This window comes from Gadus morhua, chromosome 3 (assembly GCF_902167405.1).
Source record: "Gadus morhua chromosome 3, gadMor3.0, whole genome shotgun sequence".
Lineage (NCBI taxonomy): Eukaryota > Metazoa > Chordata > Actinopteri > Gadiformes > Gadidae > Gadus > Gadus morhua.
The window spans coordinates 18,344,950-18,359,150 of NC_044050.1; the positions used below are offsets into that span (position 1 = coordinate 18,344,950).

Below are 14,201 nucleotides of genomic sequence, written 5' to 3' on the forward strand. Positions count from 1 at the left end.
TTGCGGCTCAGCTCTCTTTTCGTAACAACGGTGCGGTAAAGCGAACGCAATACCGCCCCCGCTGCTCCGATTCTCCGGCTAATCTCACGCTCCATAGTTCCCTCACTTGCGAACAAGACCCTGAGGTACTTGAACTCCTTCACTTGGGCAAACTAAACACGTAACGCATAATACAATCAATGGCAATGTCTATTACCGCGGGGACACATGCATATTAGGATAGCATACAATACTGATAAGAAACAATGTTTATAATGTATTGCGTATATCATTAAATAGAACCACAGTTACCGCATATGTTATAGCCTATCATACGTTTTCTTTGCCGAAATTTATTTGAGGACTCAGTATTTCTGAAGTTGTGGAAGAAAACCCCTTATTCCATGTGTGAATTAGGCCACATTATTTGGCAATAAACTAAGCCATTTGCAAATTCATGTGCATCTGTCTCATCGGAGACTGCAGACGCGCTGTCAAAATATCAACTCGTCCGATTCAAATGCGCTCATGGCTCTTAAACGGGATGGGAGCTGGCACTCTCATTGGTTTGTTGCACGTTACGCCCAAACCACACCTACGGGTAATTAGGCTGCTTCAGACCAACCCTTTTGACGCTTGCGCCGCGGCGCAAGCGTCATTTATCCGCCTGTAAAATAGCGATAGCGCCGTAGAACCGCCCACAAAGCTACTTGCGCTTTGCGCTTTCCCACTTGCGTTTCAGACCGTTAAAATAGGCCTATCTTGCATCCGGCGCAGGTGACTTAGTCACTGGCGCATGTGTCGTTGCTAGTTTACAACTGGCGCAGAGCGTTCTTTTCCCACCACCGCCACTCGCCGGTAAATTAGGGAATGATCTTGCGCCCCAAGGGGCGGTTCGGCGAAAGGAGGAGGCGTGTTCTGGCGCAAACGGTATTTTGCAGTTTCTGAATACAATTGTGCCACAGACCAGGAAATACCTGGTTTAAAGTCAGTGGCGCGTTGTTCAGATGCTATTTTAAGGGCGCATGCATACATGAGCATGCGATGCATACGGATTGCATGTGCACCTCGCGCATACACTTTGCTTCTCTCATCTACCTAGCTGCACATTCTTGTTAAATTATTTGGGAAAGAACAGCTGATGCAGCGGTAATAAGTTGTACTTTTAAATCAATGCATCTGCAAACACCGTACAGCAAACACATATTTTCTTGACACAGACATCGTGTAGGCCTACATGCCCATAACTTTTAGGATTGATGAGTATTTGATCGTGAAAAACGTTGTTTTACCGCGAGTGAGTGTTAAAAAGAATGAATGAATGCGGGCGCGCGTGTGTGCTCTGTTTAAACACACGCAAACTAAACACGTAACGCATAATACAATCAATGGCAATGTCTATTACCGCGGGGACACATGCACATTAGGATAGCATACAATACTGATAAGAAACAATGTTTATAATGTATTGCGTATATCATTAAATAGACCCACAGTTACCGCATATCATATGTTATATCATATACGTTTTCTTTGCCGAAATTTATTTGAGGACTCAGTATTTCTGAAGTTGTGGAAGAAAACCCCTTATTCCATGTGTGAATTAGGCCATATTATTTGGCAATAAACTGAGCCATTTGCAGTTTGAAATTCATGTCCATCTGTCTCATCGGAGACTGCAAACGCGCTGTCAAAATATCAACTCGTCCGATTCAAATGCGCTCATGGCTCTTAAAGGGGATGGGAGCTGGCACTCTCATTGGTTTGTTGCACGATACGCCCAAACCACACCTACGGGTAGTTAGGCTGCTTCAGACCAACCCTTTTGACACTTGCGCCGCGGCGCAAGTGTCATTTATCCGCCTGTAAAATAGCGATAGCGCCGTAGAACCACCCACAAAGCTACTTGCGCTTTGCGCTTCCCACTTGAGTTTCAGACCGTTAAAATAGGGCCCAAAACCTGCTTCACTCAGCTGGTTTTCCTGACCGTTATCTCCATGTGCCTCCGTTTGTATCAACAGTCATTCGATTTGATTAGATTAAATTCAACTTTATTGTCATTGAACAAAGTACTAGGTAGCCTACAAGGTAGTTGGACAATAAATCTTCTGTAAATTATTTACGAATGGCCATCTCTATTCTACTTGGTTTCACACCTATCTGAACTTTCATAAACCAATATACGTCCTCAATAATTAATAATAAAACAAGCTTCACATCAAGAGCAAAAAAAAAGACTAACCCAAAAAATCTAGATTATTTATCCAGGTCTTGAAAATACTTAGAAATTAAAGATATAAAAAAAGAAAGAGAGGGACATTTTTGATAGTACTTCCCCTGAATCCCCATTTGGCTATTCCATGTATGCAGGTTATACACTCTACTTAGGGAGATTTAATCTATGTCGCCGCACATTGAGGGTGGCAAACCTGTCAATGACCCTTTGGTGTTCAATTCTTTCAAGCAACTCCTTCTCAACGGACATCACAGCTAGGTGCTGGAGTCTGCTTTGGCCTGTGGTCCTCCTGAGCCATGTATGGAGCCGACGCAAGGCACTAAAAGACCGCTCACATGGCTGCTAACTGGTATTGTCAAGGCAACCTGAATAACAGCTTTCAGTCAAGGCAACATTTCAGAATCTAGGAGTTTGTACCCTGCTAGCATGTCCTGAACTGTACCTGCCTCACTCTTGCGCTTTCTCCTTCTCCATCTTTCTCTCTTTCCCTTGACACTGACAATCATACACAAATATATTGTAGGCAGGAGAGTTGAGGTCAGTTTGTCATGTCAAAAAAATGTTATGGAGACCATTTACAGATTCTAAGAATATGATCAAAAGGCACACAGAGGCGTGTCATTTTAAATATCTTTATTATTATTATTATTATTATTATTGGGCTTAGAAACACAATAATGTTTTAATCACAAATTCCTTTCACAAGAGCAGAGCTGTTCTCCATTGCGGGTTTGAAAGAAAAAAAAGAAAGCAGGGGACCTTTGCCTACATAAGTAATTTGATACAACATAGAGATTGCTGGTTTATATTATGTTACTTTAGCTTAACACTTTTCAGAAAAAAAAAGAAAAAGAAGATCCCTAGTCTCTCACCTGAATCGTCTTTTTTCTTTCAAAGAACTGTCGTATGTCCATTGCTCACTGGCAGGCCACACACACACACACACACACACACACACACACACACACACACACACACACACACACACACACACACACACACACACACACACACACACACACACACACACACACAGTAACGCTAGGAGTTAGCATATACTACTACGCCTGCATGAATGTTATGTGATTATTATTGTTGCAAAGCCTGGTTCAGGTTGAATCCTCTGTAAAACATGAATGAATACAGCAAAAGAAAAACATCTAACTTTATTTCATTGTCTAGTTAGACCAACCCTTTTGACACTTGCGCCGCGACGCAAGTGTCATTTATCCGCCTGTAAAATAGCGATAGCGCCGTAGAACCGGCCACAAAGCTACTTGCGCTTTGCGCTTCCCACTTGCGTTTCAGACCGTTAAAATAGGGCCCAATTACTTACCGGTAATATGGAAAAAGGTTCATGCATTTGATAGACTTAGACATTCCTACTATTAACTTGTCATTTCAAATGTCTTTTTTTACCATGAAAATAATTATGTGTATATATATATATATAAAAATAAACCATAGCATTTCCATAAGACTATAGACACATATTATTTCGTACACTCAATTATATTAGCTAAGTCAAATAAACCAAAGACAGAAGACTTTGCATCATTGATTTTTATTTTCACCCAAGGCAAAAAAAATTTGATCGGTAAAGAAGAAAAAAAAAAAGCTTCCATAAATGTTTAACAAAGGCAAGTATCAAGGTATTTTTCTGGCCCATAGCAGGCAACCCTGTTCCCGGTTTCCAGTTCTGTCAATTTCCCAGCGTCTAGAAAGGAAACAGATTGCGGTTCTTATAGGCACAATAACAATGCAAGATGTGAAACAGATAATTGAAATAAGTGGAGGGATTACGCTTTAGTCTAGCAATAGTTGACTCCAAGACTAATTAATCACATGACCTCTCACCTGTAGCCCTCCTTGCACTCGTCGCCGTTTTCTGTCCTGCAATCGGTCTTCTTCAGACCTTAGTGATTTTATGACAACATACAGTAACTATGAAAACATTCACGTTGGTCTGTTGGCAGTGCGTAGAACTGTTTTTTTTGTCATTTGATTCAAAAGTGTGATATTCAGGGCTCTTACGGTATGGGGAAGTTCTGCAGGAGAGCGAGACACCACCATCTCCTAATTTGCAGCATGTTTTCCGAAGGCAACACAAGGTCAATGAAAGTAGCTGTGGGTAACAAATGGACACAAAGAATGAATAAATGAATGTATATCATTACATTTATTTTGATCATTGTCAACGCAGAATTCCAATATCAAAATGGAATGCACTATGCAAAGAGTAAGGCCATGCATTAAATGTTTATATTCAAATCCTGTTATTATGCCTTATCATACTCTAATTCAAGTGAATGATTTATTGATTACCTTCTTTATTTCTCTCAGACATACTCTAGGGTAGAAACACACACAAATATAGCGCATTAGTAACTGTTTTTATAAACCTGGATATGAAATATGATTTTTTTTTAAGCATTGCAGTGAACCTACCGGCCAGAGAAAATAAGGACACAGACGGTCCGTCAGACAGAAAGACAGTCAGTCAGTCAGACAGACAGGCCATCAGTCAGTCAGTCAGACACAGACAGACAGACAGAGAGGAGTTCTTAAAATAACTGTTGGTTTTGTAATGTGTGTGTTATGTTATGTGGTGCAATGTCGTGGTGCAGTGTGCAGGCAAATCTGGAGGGGAATAGCAAAATTTAAATCAGGTTTCAATGTTTCACGAAACATATCTTACCAATGTGGTTTGGAGAATATTACCATGATAAGCAAAATATTGGAGTTTATTTAATTGTCCTCATATGTGGACGCCATGCACGAGGGCATGGCGTTAAAAAAAGCTGAAAAACACTGCCTAAATGCTATTTTTCAAACAACCTCATGACATAAACATGAGGCCTATGCATGTTACTTCCATGAACATTTTAATGATCAACTTGTTGGTCTATCCATACATTAGTTTATAATGTACACGAACAGAGAGCGGCAACTTACCTCTAGGCAGAAAAGCGCGCAGTATTATGGACTTACGGAAATACGTTCTCCCGCTTTCTGCAGAAAGCGGGAGAACGTATTTCCGTCTGAGTCCATAATACTGCGCGGAATTTTCCTTAAATGTGGGCTGGCTTAAACGTTTAAGCCAGCCCACATTTAAGGAAAACTTAAGCCCCTCCTCGATCTGCGAGCTGCAGTCAGGGGTTACTCGTGCCTTTTGGCTTTCATAAATATCCACGATACGAATGTATGTCTTAGGAACCCCTTTCAGTCGTAAATGCAGTGAAGCGTTAACGTTGCTTCAGAACAAAAATGAATCCAAGGCATGCCTTTGGTTCACTAAAATAGATTTTCTTAAACCAAAGGCATGCCCATGCAAAGAGGACGACATAAGATGAACGTAAAGTTGCAATAATGTTGAGTTTATCAGCATTTAATACAATCAGGTAAGACTTTTACTTTCATGAATATGGCACCACACGTTAGTCGCCATTTTCATTCTAGCTAGCTTAAAGTCCTTTTATTTGGCTTATGTTCGGGGTTAGCCATGATATCAGTTTATGTATAACACAAGAAACCAAGCGAAACATGTTAAAAAATTAATCTAAACATTTTCACCGTTGCTAGACATGGCCTACCAACAGCAACACCCGCCACACTACAAAAAGCATACCTACAAGCAACCGCCCTACCAGCAGCAGCCCTACCAGCAGCAGCCCTACCAGCAGCAACCCCAGCAACAGCAGCCTCGGCCAGCCATCACCAGCGTAACCACCACAACACAATCAGTGACGTCGGGGATGTGGAGCAGTGGCGTGTGTGATTGCTGCTCGGACATGGAAACCTGTAAGTCCTGAAATGGAAAACAGAGAGATTTGTAGTTTAGCAATCAACGGATCAACAAAACATACTCTTGTTTTGCAGATTCTTATCGTGGTAAATGTGGTACTGTAGTCCAATATTGGGCTCTACATGCAAAATGGTTTACAGCTCCAGCCCCGGAAAAGAATGACTAAAACACAAACAGCAGCAGAATTGCCACACCAGCCCATGTTGATTTTTAAATGGACGAAGCGAGAGAGTGTAGTGATATTCAAGTATAATTATATGGTTTACTTACTACTATATTTTACTATTTACTATTTACTATATACTATATATTATATTTTAATATATTATATTACTATATTTAGCCCATCACTTACCTTCTTTTGAGTGGACAATAAACACTTATTAGAAAGGACCAGTAAAACAATTATTCTTCCTCTCCCAGGCTGCTGCGGGTACTGGTGCTTCCCCTGCACCACTGGTGACTTTGGCTGGTGCTGCTGTCTGACCTTGGTGGACGTCTGCTGAGTCGTGTCCTGCTGCCTGCGCTCCTCCATGCGAGAGCGCTACGGCATAAATGTAAGCGGAAGGTCAAGGGTCATGGGCCGGACCAATGATGTGGTTAGAACTAGAACGCGCGCAGACGATTGGGTGGCAGTCACAACCATAACATCTGCATGTAAACCTGAAGTGTATCGGTTGTTTGAATTGGAATTTGGTCTTGCTTGCTATGAATCTGACTTTCATAGCAAGGATTTTGTTGATGATGTTGTATCCGTTGGCAGCCAATTCCTGATGTCTACATTCGAGCTCCTCTCTCTCTTACTCACATGTACAACAATCGTATTGAGTTAACTATAGCTCCGAACGATCGGCAGCCAAATCCCTCCCTCCCTGTCTCCTGCACCCCCGTCGCTTCCTGGAACAGCTCATCAGCTGACCTGTCTGTGGGTCAAATTCAGGACACCCCTGACTTTGGTTGAAAAACACACTCCAATTTGGATTGTAGAGTGTTATTGTTCTCAAACTCACCAGGAAGTGACTTTGGATAAAAGTGTGATAAATTATTAAATGGAAATAAATCCCTCATGAACTACCCCTCTCTCTCTCTCTCTCACTCTCTCTCTCTCTCTCTCTCTCTGTTTCTGCCTCCCTATGTCTCTGTCTCTGCCTCCGTCTCTGTCTCACTGTCTCTCACAGGGTTCATGCTGTGACGACTATTGTCAACTGTTATGGTGTTACCAATGCGTCTGGTGCCAAATGGCGCGTGAAGTCAAGACTAGGGGTCGTAATGGCAACACTACGGTGGTCACCACCCAGGTCAGCCAAGTCTAGGGGTCCCCGTTCGCGGCTGAGGAACCTTAAGGCCAAAAGATTGCACTAATGATTGTTTCATCATATTTTTTGTAAAAGAGTAGTTTCACTTTTAAACCAGCATTTCTTCCCATTGTTCCATGGCATCTTATAATGACCAAATAACATTTCAACTGAATGCAGCCATTGTTAATTTTAGCTAGCATTTTTTCAACTTAAGCTGTTTGAACACAGCTGTCCACAAGTGTTCTTATTATGTTTTATACATTCCTGACCTTTGCTATGCCTTCATTAAAATCGAATGTTTTTCCAATCTCACAAACCTTTATTATTATTACACTCAGCCTGCTTTTGTCAAATAAAAAGCCCAACAGAGTAGTTTAAGATGTAATATACCTTATTGTCATGTTTGGCTAGTTAAACTAAACTCCTGTTAAATGCATTAAATCATTAAAGAATGAAATATAATCTTGTGTAGTAATTCAGCTCTAATACAGATTCTGATTTTGGGCTTGTACAATAGCTAGTGCTTGGGGTGTCAGACTCCCAGCTGAAAATTACTGGGTTCAAAGTCCCAGTGTCTGAAGTATCCGTTGGCAACCCAGAGCAAGATGCCAAATCCATTCCACAGAATAATCCCAGTGTGTCACACAGTCCAACGGTAAAATGCCAACCGCGCTGGCCTTCTATCCCGATCATTCTATTCAATTCCATTCTATCTGGCAAACAAAAAACTAGTACATTTTTGTTTTTTTTTCGTTCGTTTTGTATGCACCAAAAACAGAAATATAACTAGTAAAGTTATTATAACTCTTATTGTAGGCGTAGCCAAACTTTTTTCGCCGGTCTGCTAGCTCATCAAGTCCTTCGTTGACACACGGGATACATCCCAGAAATACCTCACCACACCACACCATTTTTATTGTATTGCCAGTGTGAAAAGCTTTTGTACGGCAGAATAATGGTTGTGAGATGGAGGCCATCTGAACATGAGCCCAGTGAAGAAGCCTTGGGGAGCAATAAACAACTAATCCTGACAGACCGCAATGGACTCGTCATTGAACACCAAGGGATCAATGAAGTATTTCTGATTTGGATTAAATGGAAAACTTTTGCTGCCAAAACATAATGGGCATGGAATTGAAAGTGTAGAGGCCTTTAAATGCTTTAAGTTTGAAGTGTCTAGGCTCTTGGTGTTCCTTGTATGGCATGGGAGCATCTGGATGAAGAGAAAGGACTTGGTTCACTTCTGAGCCAGCTGTTGATCAAAGCGTACCTTGCTTAAAGGATGTGTTGCAGGGTTTATTTTCCAACGAATTTGTGCAATTTGCTTGTTGGTATTTAAGATTTAAACTGTTATTTATTGTATTTAATGTTGTTAGGTATCACAAAACGGAATGTTATACGAAAAAGTAGGTACTATTTTAGCGGTTTGCTGTTGTTTCTCATTTCCCCCAGAATGCATTGCATGACGTCACGTTGGAGAGACGGACCAGTGTTGCCAACTTAGCGATTTTGTCGCTATATTTAGCTACTTTTCAGACCAATTTGGTGACTTTTTTTCAAAACAGCGACAAGCGACAAATCAAGCTCCTTTTTCAGCTGTTATTGGTGACTTTTGGCGACTTTTTGAGGTGAAAGCATTATCGCTATTACCTCTTCACAACGAGCACCGGGTGCCTGCGCGGCCCCTCCCCGTCTCAAAGCACTTACAGGCAGCCCAGTCCTCGTGCAGCAGTCCCTCCCAGCTGCTCTGTTAGCAGGAGCTAACAGGAGACGTTCCCGCCTCGGCATCCGGGCTGCAAATGAATCCGCGTCGCGGCCAGCAAGCCGCCGCCGACTGATCCCGCCCCCTGACGTACAGTCAGGGTGGGAAAATTTAATATTTTCTTTGTCTTAATAAAATAATAAATCGCTGTGTTACATTGACTCACATTGCCTCAGGCTCAGTCACTTCACCTCACCTCGTCCACTGTGTGTGTGTGTGTGTGTGTGTGTGTGTCTTTACCATGTCGCAGTCAAAACTTTACCAACAAAAATATAGGAAAGAGTGGGAAGCAAACACTGCTTTTAAGGGCTGGTTAAAGCCGTTTATTGGAGACGATAAACGAGCATACTGTAACTATTGCAAGGTCGATTTCTGTGCCAAACTCAGTGATGTGAAGAAACACAGTTCAACCCAATAGCATACTCAAACGTTTTTTTTTACTTCCGGTTATGCAAATTAGGCGATGACGTCATCTAGCGACTTCTAGGAGAGCCAATAGCTACTTTCCTTACTGAAGAGTTGGCAACACTGAGACGGACCAAAGCCGCATTGAGACCCTTGACGCCTCGTTTCCACATACGTACATTCTCGTATGCGATCCAACCGTCTCCGACCGAAAGTCCAATCATTCCTATGTGATTCTCCGTAATGTCCGTTTTTCCTCCGAGACTCCCCCTCCGTAAAATTTCTGTCCGGGATGTCCGTAATATACGTTCAAAAAATTTAACTTTCGCCGTCGTTTTACGGAGAAACCGTATGAAAGCTTTTATGTTTTTCACAAAACATGTAAGTATCTGGCAGGCCAAACTCCTCGCCGATCTCTTTCCAAGCCTGGTTGGTTTTGTTTTTATCTCTGTATATGTCGATCCTCATGTTCCAAAGTACCGGTCTCCTAAAAACGGCCATTATCATACGCTCCCCCATCTTTTGTCCGTAAATAAATTCATGTCCGTACGTAAAACACTAGCGACTCCTTCCGTAAATTTACGGAAGCACGGATACGAAAAACATACGTATGTGGAAACGAGGCTGAGAGTAGAGATTCAAAGTACGCATCAGGCCAAGTACTGTCATAAAACCCGTAAGTGTTCTTGATGCGTTCTTAATTTGGCCGAAATATCGAGCCTGCGGATCGATGGTGACTTGTGTAGACCACCTTTATTATGTCCATGGTGTAGACTTGGGACCGTTAAATATCCCAGGATGCATTTCGCATTCCTGTTTTAAAATATCAGTGTGTAAGCTATAAAATAGACTATATGGGAACATTTTAAAAGTATAACGAAGAGGGAGGCCTATTCAACATATTTACATACTATTATTTTAAAATGAAAGAGGGGTTTTTCCCATCGCAACGCAAATCCCGGTCGGATCCATCTGATCGTGTGTGTGTGTGCGAGTGTGTGTGTGCGTGTGTGGGTGCGTGTGTGTGTGCGTGCGTGTGCGTGCATGTGTTTCTATTCTATTCTCGCTCGTTCGTAATTCTTATATCAATAGCCTACTCTCCAATAATATAATAACAGGCTATATAGGAAAATTGAGAAACGGCAACCTCATACAATCTTTTTCAAGCCACTGTTTATAATAATAATATGTTTATAACAAAAATATTATATGATTTTAAGTGTTGTGTCAATAGGAACAATCCATGCATTATGGCTGTTGTTTAATAAAAAAATTATATATAATATAACATTATTTCGGCTCATTATCTTTCAAAGTCAAATGTTTTGCAAGTGACTGTAGGAAGTAATGCTCTATGCTACTTTAACTGTATTCTCAAAACAAGTGTGCAATCAGATGTTGCGGCACCAATTCACGAAACCACAAATACAGTTTCACTTCCTCGTTCAAGCTCAGAGTATTTATCAGTGAGTAGAATCCAATCGACATATTTATAGACAGCTTCATGCGTTCATCTATGGGCAGGTTTGATGAAGTTGATCTAAACAGTAAGAAAAGGTAAAAAAAAGTGACTGAGGGTAAAAATGCTTTGGCTATAGATTAACAATCCTTAATTCAATGCTAGTCTCGCAGGGCCAACCTTCGATGCAAGGCAAATAACAGAAGAGGCAAAGACTACGTTCATGCTACTGGAAAAATAATCACACCCTGTCCACACCTTTGTATTGTGTGTTTGAAGGGATAAACACTGCAGGCATTATTGCCCCATGGACTGTAGGAAATAGTTTGGCCCAAATCCCTACTCTGGAATGGACCCGCTCAGAAGGCCTGAGTCCTCTGTGTCTCAATCAGGTTCACCTGTCCCAATTAGTTAATTGCGTTTAGCTGTACATTTCAATTAGGCTATTCCCTTCCTTCTTTACTATTGGTTGTGTTTCTGTTCTTTATAGATGTCTGCAAACAGTAAGGATGATTCTGTGCAGTAGTGTAGTTAAAACATTTAAGGGGGGGGCGGAATAAGCAAGAGGCGGGGAGACATTTTGAGAATAAAACACTACAAACACACATATATATGTCTCACCGCGCTCCAAATCCAAATATAAACGTAATGTTATTCAATAAGGCTCTCAGACATGCTTTATTGCTTTCAAATATTTGGTTAGTTGCATCACTACCTCACCCTAGTTCCTACTTTAATAATATCCCTGAGTCAACACACGTATGCATGATTTACTCTTCTGTCCTGTTTGGTTTTTTTTGTGTGGGGAATTGGTGTATTTTGGGGATCAAAAGAGATCCACACAGTGCTGCAGAACAAAGAGCTGCCACTGTTAGAGGCTCTGTTGCATCTGTGAGTTACGTCCTAGTGTTTCCTTCAAAATAAAGGTCCTCTGCTTCTTCCATGTTTTAATTCAGGTGGGAGGACAAATGCACAGGTTTAAAATATTGTGTGTCACCCCCAAAAATCCAAACCTATGTGTCTGCTCATGTCCAGTCTGTCTGTTCCTGCCGAGTGTTAAGTGAGTTCCCTGTGGTATAATAATAATTATATATATATATATATATATAACGATAAACGATAATGCACAGGTTTAAAATATTGTGTGTATTCCCCGTACACATGGACTACTTATTGCCAAAATTGCAAAACAGTCTTTTTGTTATTTAGTCCAAAGCTGTCTATACATTAAGGACTTCATCCTGAATTCATGACAACAACGTCAAGACATCACTTCCTTCTGTTAAAAGTATGTCTGCTATCGCATCCTTGGCAGCATGAATGGGTTTTTTTGTCGGCCCGGATCACCCAAGACCCATCTTTGGTTGTCCCATCAAGTGTTACTTCCTTAAGCTGCTCCAGTGCCAATGAATGGTTGAAATATTGCCTGGATATACAAATCAATTGATATAATATATTAAATGTACAGAACTAAAAAGTAACCAAAGCCATGAAAAGACCTTCAAAGAGATACTGAGGTTGTTTCTGTCTTCATGACCGAAAGTAAAATGGTGGATCCCCTGTAGCTGATGATAAAGATAGGCTAAGATAACATCCCTCTCTCTCTCTCTCTCTCTCTCTCTCTCTCTCTCTCTCTCTCTCTCTCTCTCTCTCTCTCTCTCTCTCTCTCTCTCTCTCTCTCTAAACACAACCAACCTAAACACCCTGAAGTCCCAGTGCAACCCTTTTCAGAGAAATAGATTAACTCCCCAAGAACTGTTACGTAACCTGCAGTAACCTGCAGAACACACAGAAATAATATAAAAAATAAATAAATAAATCCCACCTCAAGCTTGTCCTTGGAGCGAGGACTGCTCTTTGGGTCCCGGACTGGAGCCACAACAATCTGGTGGACCGGCATGATGTTGTATCCCAGCAACACTCCTGAAGTCCTTAACACAGCATTCCCAGCGTACTGTACCCGCCTTTAACCACCGGCACCACGACAACCATCACCCAGTGTGTAAAATGGCTCTGCTCCCATCTGAAGGAGTGAACCAGATGGATCTTATGGTCTTGCTCTCTCGCCGTCAGGTCAACACGGTTACGGAAAGACAGACCTGGAGAAGGTTGGGCGTGTGGTCACCATGAGAGAGACTGAGGCTTGGTAGTCAGGGGCAACCAGGTGAATACTGTAAGGGGGGAGGAGCCAGAGTTGTGGTGTTTGCATGGCAATAAGCATGCGGTTTAGGATTTGGCTGAGCACGTAGTGCACAGTGTGTGTGTGTGTGTGTGTGTGTGTGTGTGTGTGTGTGTGTGTGTGTGTGTGTGTGTGTGTGTGTTTGTAGGAGAATATTTTTACAGAGCCAGAGGTGTTAACCATCTTGTTTTACATTATAAATACAGTAAAACAACTCTCCGCTCACATTTGTAAATAGTTATGCTAAAATAATTACCCACTTCTATATGATTATGGTGTCTTCCAGATCCAAGCTATCTGAGTCCAAGCTGAACGTGTCCGCAATCTGCTGTTATAAGGACATCACAGAAGGGATAAGGCAGTTGATGGTTGCCTGATTGAGTGCACAAATGATACACCAGAGGGCGTGTCCAGCAGATTTATGGGCTTTGTGTTTGAATCCCAAGCATTAGGTAGAAGAGTGATAGAACTTGATTACATGACGTGTGTGTGTGTGTGTGTGTGTGTGTGTGTGTGTGTGTGTGTGTGTGTGTGTGTGTGTGTGTGTGTGTGTGTGTGTGTGTGTGTGTGTGTGTGTGTGTGTGTGTGTGTGTGGGTGTGTGTGTGTGGGTGTGTGTGTGTGTGTGAAAAGGGAGGGAGATAGAGAATGAAAGTGTGAGTGTGTGTGCGTGTGTGTGTGTGTGTGTGTGTGTGTGTGTGTTTGTGAGTATGTGCGTGCGTGTTTGTGCGTGTGCCTAATTGCATGGGGGTGGACTGAAAGTTACATGGCTCTTGACTTGATAAACTCGTGACTCAATCTCAAATGCGAGTGTATGCACATGGATATATTTTTTGCTTGCTCGAGTCTTGGTCATTGCTGTTCAATTGCTGTATTTTTTATGACTGGTAAGTCTTTGTGTGTTATAAAACTACACAGCTATATTTTCCTCCTCTAGTGTTTAGTGTGGTTTTTAATTATGATTTTACGGTTTGTTCTCCATTGGAAATACAGCCATTTTAACATTGGACTAAATTACCCGTTACCCAAAGTGTATGTATAATGTTTAGATGTAAATTGCTTTATCGCTTTTGAGGTTCA

At 41.6% G+C, this 14,201-nt stretch overlaps 1 long non-coding RNA gene and 1 pseudogene across 3 annotated transcripts; one reads left to right on the top strand and one right to left on the bottom strand.

Annotated features, from left to right (window-relative positions):
- Window positions 1-3,696: 3,696 nt before the first annotated feature.
- LOC115540977 (uncharacterized) lies at window positions 3,697-13,061 on the bottom strand. 3 transcript variants are annotated; one of them, XR_003976246.1, is made up of 7 exons: window positions 12,770-13,061; window positions 6,376-6,564; window positions 5,844-6,023; window positions 4,541-4,565; window positions 4,250-4,340; window positions 4,073-4,130; window positions 3,697-3,932 (listed from the first exon to the last, which is right to left on the bottom strand). It is a non-coding gene; the product is annotated as an uncharacterized LOC115540977 (long non-coding RNA). The 3 variants fall into 3 exon arrangements; XR_003976245.1 differs by having other exon boundaries at window positions 4,541-6,023; XR_003976247.1 differs by lacking the exon at window positions 6,376-6,564 and having other exon boundaries at window positions 4,541-6,023; window positions 12,770-13,048.
- LOC115540976 (cornifelin homolog) lies at window positions 5,371-7,625 on the top strand (annotated as a pseudogene).
- Window positions 13,062-14,201: the final 1,140 nt, after the last annotated feature.